This window comes from Ictidomys tridecemlineatus, chromosome 4 (genome assembly GCF_052094955.1).
Source record: "Ictidomys tridecemlineatus isolate mIctTri1 chromosome 4, mIctTri1.hap1, whole genome shotgun sequence".
NCBI lineage: Eukaryota > Metazoa > Chordata > Mammalia > Rodentia > Sciuridae > Ictidomys > Ictidomys tridecemlineatus.
In genome coordinates, this window is record NC_135480.1 from 29,878,850 (window position 1) to 29,884,599 (window position 5,750).

Below are 5,750 nucleotides of genomic sequence, written 5' to 3' on the forward strand. Positions count from 1 at the left end.
TAGGGCAATTTTATTGAATGACACAAATTCCAGCTTCAGTAACAGTACCCCAGTGTCAACAGTGAAGGTAAATAGATTGTCTTATAAAATGAGAAAATATGCACAGTGCTTCCCAGCCTCCCCTCTCCCGAGCAGACAAGCTATGAGACCACACTTGGCACCTGGAGGTTCCTCTCACTTTTTCACCCAAAGCACACAATGACCCCCTTTATGTGCTGCCTGCCAGGCTCCATGGGAAGGGCACTTGGTGTGTGCAGTTGGACGACAGTACTACTGTACGCGGTAATCATTAACCTGAAATGGCATTTACGATGAGGAGATGGTGGTGTGTGCTACTCTCCCTCGTCCCTCCAGCAAACAGAATGTCCCGACTCTGAAACAGGTAGGACCAGTTGCTGTCAGCCCGTCAGAGACACAGTGTTCTGCTGTGGTGGAATTAGCCATGCATAATGGGCCCATTGACTAGGGCAGCGGGTGCTTTCCTCTCCAGGCAGGAGCTGGACCTAGACCCCGGGGACCGGTGGGGAGGTTTGTGTTTCTAAATGGGCTTTGTGCACTCACTGGAAGAGGAATCTCCCAGGCTGAGCTAATCTTGAACTGAGCTGAAAGCTTCAAATAGACCCCTTCATTTGGAGGTCAGGGCCGAATACTACCTTTGGTGGCTGCACAACCCAAACAAGGTTTTATCACCTTAGGGCCTTTTTGCACAGTGGCTTGGTAAGTAAGAGCAGGTCGGGTTTAGAGAGCGGCTGTGTTAGAGGTGAGGCGAAAGGCACAGAGGAATTAGGTAGTGTTCATTAGCACAATTACAGAGCCAGCCTGGGTCGGGATGGCAAGCAACACAGGCCTCCGGAATTTTGTCTTCTGGCCTGTTTGGAGGATGCAGGAACTAGTAGCCCTGCTTGGTGGCTCAGTCCTAAGAAAGATTCTTCACATGAGGAATCCAGGCATCACTGTTGTCTGTCCATTTTTTTTTTTTTTTGTACCAGGGATTGAACTCAGGGGCACCTTACCACTGAGCCACATCTTCAGCCCTTTTTATTTTTAATTTGAAGACAGGGTCTCGCTAAGTGGCTCAGGATGTAAGTTACTGAGGCTGGCCTCAAACTTTCTGTACTCCTGCCTCAGCCGCCCCAGCTGCTGAGATGACAGGCATGTGCCACCACCCCCGGCCACATCACTCCTCCCTTGTGCCCCTCATACGTACTTGGATGGAGCAGGAGAATATGGAAAACTTAGAATTGAAGAAAGTGGGTCCCTGTCCAGCTCTGTGACCCCTCGCACGCAGTGCCATGGCTGGTACATCCATTCATGTCCTAGAAACTCATTTCCCTCATCTGCAGAGAGAGCCAGGAGTGGTGGTCTCCAGGGTGGGCCACCGCTCCACCATGAGCAGGAGCTCTCCCTCTCCCAGCAGCCCCTGGGAGAGCACTGGGTGAGGAGGGGTGAGGGTGAGGATGCCAGGAGGGAAAAGGAAGCCCCTTCAAAAGCCCACCGCTGATTTGGAGCTTATATTTTCTTCCCAGTGACTCATTTGAATCCTCCTGGGAAACGACAAAGTGCTAGTCAAAAATCTGAAGTTTCTTTTATTTGACTCTTATCATCTTCAACCCCTGGTTTTCAGATCGAGTGATTTGCCCCTGGCCACGGGGAGAACTGGTGGGAGATCTGCTTCCGGGTGAGAGTTCATTCCCCTAATTCTGTAGCCGCTGGTCCTTAGTAGCTGGTGACTTGACCACCCCTCCGTTGGTAGCAGTAGCGGGAAACGTAGCTTCCTGTGGACCTCTAGTAGTGATGCGATGTCAAGGATGCGCTGAGACACTGTGCAATGCACATTAGCTTCATCAGTTCGTGGATTTCTCTTTTTTTAATTACAAACCTGTGACATGTGTGACATGTGTGCTCTCCTCAGCTCCATCCGATGACATGGGAAGTAAAACTGAGACTTCGAGAAAGTCATGAGTTTTGAAATTGGAATCTGAGAGGCCTGGAAGCAGAATCCATTCACTTACCTGCTACAACCCACTGTCTTGCCAAGGTGGCAATGTGGGGGCTGTGGGCTCCGGTTCCAGGTCATGGAAATAGTCTACAAAAATGGCCTCAGAATTTCTGATTAGAAAACCAGCTGGCCAAGCACCAGCTCTTCTCTGGGGCTGACCTTGGTACACTGGGCCAGGGTCCTGGAGACAAAGCCCCCACTGTCCTCTGCTGTCTTCTCTAGCTCCCCCTCCCCAAAAGAACTTCCTGTCTTTCTGCAGTGTTGCCAGGCCAGCAGTGCTCTTGACCTGGCCATTGGGAGCATCTGTCAAGAAGCTTTCCAAGCAGAAGCAAACACTATCATCCCTCTCTGGCTCCTGCCGTGATGGCCAACAAGACATCAGCCCCAAGATCCTGGAACCTTTGGCCTGATTTGGATCATGTGTCTTCATGTGACAGTTGGTGGGAGGGAGGGGACAGAAAAACTAGAGTCATCAGTCTTGGCAGTTCTTACCTGGATGCTACTGTCACTTTCAAAATGACCAGACCATCTGCCCGTGATTATCACTATCTCATACAGAAGAGCCTTGTTCCTGATACAATCCTCAGAATTAATAGCTGGGGAATATGCCTATCACTAATTGGATAGGCCAAATCTGGCCCTAAGAGACTAAGCAATGGGGTATTCTGTCCTGGAACCTGGGGGTTGGAGCAAAGAGACTCGATTCCCTGATGTGTAGCCAAGTCCTCCTCCACCCTGGGTTATCATGACACCAGGTCAGAATGTGCCTCCCTGTGATCTTCAATTCTAGGAAAAATGCTTGGCTCTGTTAAAGAGAGCTACCTGACCTCGGGAGGGAGTACACCCTGAGCCACGTGGCCCCTTGTGGCAGACTCAAGGTAGTCACTTGAGTTTTACAAGCAACTGACTGGAGTCTGTGGAGTCAAAGTTCATAAAACAGCCCACGAGGCTGCAATTTGTCTTAGACTGTGCCCTCCCCAAGCGCCATGGCCAAATGCCTCTTCCTTCAGGCAAGCCTCCCCATAACCTCACATCAAGACTGGGACCCCTGTGATTTTATTTTTGTGGTTCTCCCTAGAAGCTTATATCAAAAGAGTGATTTAAGTTTATGCTTCTGTTTATCCAGTAGCAGTCATCCCGCTCAGGCTGTCAGAGCCACGGAGGAGGTTCAAGGCTGGGCCTCTTGTTAGGGTCTGGTACAGAGCTGGCAGCTTGTAAGCACTCCACACGTGTTTGTTGGAGGAAGGAGGAGTGGATACAGAGAACATTGCACTTAAAAACGGGCAGGAAAATGTTAGAACTAGCAATTTCCTCACCTGTTTATTTTACCCTGGAAAGCAAGGGCTGGGGTAATAGTGACGTGTTCAGGGTCACATGGCTGGTGATAAGAGACCTAGAACTGAATCCAAGACTCTTTAGCCCATTCATGGAGGGGTGACCTTTAGTTTCTGCTTGCTGTGGCTCAAATATGGGGAGTGTCCCCCGAAGGCCCATGTGTTAAAGGCTGTGATCTAGAGGGAGGTCAGAGGGAGGTCCTCAGTTCATTAGAGCCATGCCCAAGGGGGATAGGGGACCCAGCCTGTCCTCTTGCTCTCTGCTGTCTGGCTCATGATGTGAGTGGTTTGCTCCAACACATGCTTGCTGTTGCTGCCATCCAGCACCTTCGCCAGAGGCCCAAAGTGATGGGACCACCCAACTGTGGATTGGAGACTCTGAAACTGAGATCAACAAACTTCTTTTATCTATAAATAAATTGCCCCCAGGTATTTCATTATAGTCACTGCTCTTGGCTCAAACTATACAACATACTAGTTCTTCCATGGACTCTCCCCATCCTTCTGCCTCCAGTTATAGCATCACTATTACTATTACTATAGGCCAAACCACTATCCTCTCTTGCCTGGAATCCTAGAGTCTTCTAGTCTCTCCATAGCTCGCCTGTTTTCTCCAGCCCCTCTACACACATGAGCTGCAGGGATCTCTTTCAAGCGGCCATGAGAGCACAGAATTCCCCTGCATTAAGCCGTCAATGGTGACCTAGACACCCTACGTCATCTGACCCCTGCACCCCCTTCAAGCCCCTCCACACTCTTGCCCTCACTAGCTGTGTTCCCCCCATACAGACTTCAATTTTCTGTTGTTCAAACATTTCACATTTGCTGTCTCTTTTGTCTGGAACACTTTCTGGCAGGGCTGCACATACTTTTAAATAATGTCACCTCCTCTGACCATCCTGAATAAAGTAGCCCTTCCACGCCACAGAACATAGGTTCTCTCATGATTTCCCATTTTTGTGACTTCATAGCACATATTGCTCTCTGAAATAATTTTCTTTCTTTCTTTCTTTGTTTTTTCTTTTAGTTCTGGTTGGACACAAGACCTTTATTTTATTTATTTATTTTTACGTGGTGCTGAGGATCAAGCCAGCACCTTGCACATGGTAGTCGAGAGTTATACACCTGAGCCACAACCCCAGCCCCTGAAATACTTTTCCTTCTTTGTTTTCTTGCAGATTATTTGTCAAATCACATGACAATGAAGGTGATATGAAAATGGGGACTTTGTCTGGTACACCATTATGTGCCCAGCACTGAAAAGCCCTGTGCATACATTTATTGAATTTTCTTACATTTATTAGATGAATTAGAGATTGTAAACATTTTCAGTTGGGGGCCATTGATTGGTGAAGATAGTGAGAAAGAGAAAAACCACATTGAAAAACCAAAACAACAACAACAACAAAAAACTAGAGTTTGTGCTTGGAAAGGGAGAGCTCTTGAATAGTCAGATACTTGCCAAATTGGCCAACATCAGACTTCCCAGGAGAGTTGGTTCTTGGGAATCACCCAGTGTCCGTGGGGATCCAACATCCAGGACTGGGCCAGGAAACTGCTGGATATTGGCAGAAAGTGGACTAGTTTGGAAAACTAGTAGGTGATAGGATTCAGAGCCAAGTACCTGTTCTTACCTTTGACCTTGTATCTGCACTTCAGGGAAATGATCCTAACCCCAGAAAAAAAACTTGGTGTGCAAAGATATTTATCTCATCTATTTTTATTAAACTGAAAATTTACAAATAACATCAATGTCCTAAAGTAGCAGAGGTGATTAAGAAAACCACGATGTGGTCACTGGATGGACATTTAAACAAATGCTTGTACATTTCGACATGGAAAAGCACTTGTGTTTTCATGCTAGGTTGTAAAATGGTCTGTTTAGCATGATACACTTAAATGCACAACCCATATTGGATGTTGACGACATGGACTGAAATTCTTACCCTGATCAAGGTGTGTGACCTTGGGCATGTCACTACTTTTCTCTGTGCTTCAGTTTTCTCACCTGTAAGATGGAGTTCGTCACAACTTGGGACTAAAGGAGTTACTGTAAGGATTAAATGAGCTAATGTATCACATTTAAGCCCTCAACCAGGAGCAGATGTTATTACTGTATTTGTACACATAAGTGAGAAAGACTAGAAGAAATTATATTAAAACCCTAAGAGCAATGATGCTAAACTTGTTGGATATGAATGATTTTTTTTTTCTCCAAGAGGGAGTTCTGTTTTCTCTGTACTTTATCAGGTAGTAGATTTGGTGATAGCCAGATCTCCAGCATTAGAGTGATGTTAAAAGCAGAGAGAAGACAAATGAACCAAAGAATCTTGGCGAATACAAAATTTTACATTAAAATATAAAATATGAAGTTAATAAAAATTATAGCAATCCCTACACAGCACTTATTCACGCAT

The 5,750-nt window shown here is 46.6% G+C and overlaps 1 long non-coding RNA gene across 1 annotated transcript; it reads left to right on the forward strand.

Moving 5' to 3' along the window:
* The first annotated feature begins 309 nt into the window (after positions 1 to 309).
* LOC144377059 (uncharacterized) lies at positions 310 to 5,517 on the forward strand. Its single transcript, XR_013437629.1, has 2 exons — positions 310 to 382; positions 1,625 to 5,517. It is a non-coding gene; the product is annotated as an uncharacterized LOC144377059 (long non-coding RNA).
* Positions 5,518 to 5,750: the final 233 nt, after the last annotated feature.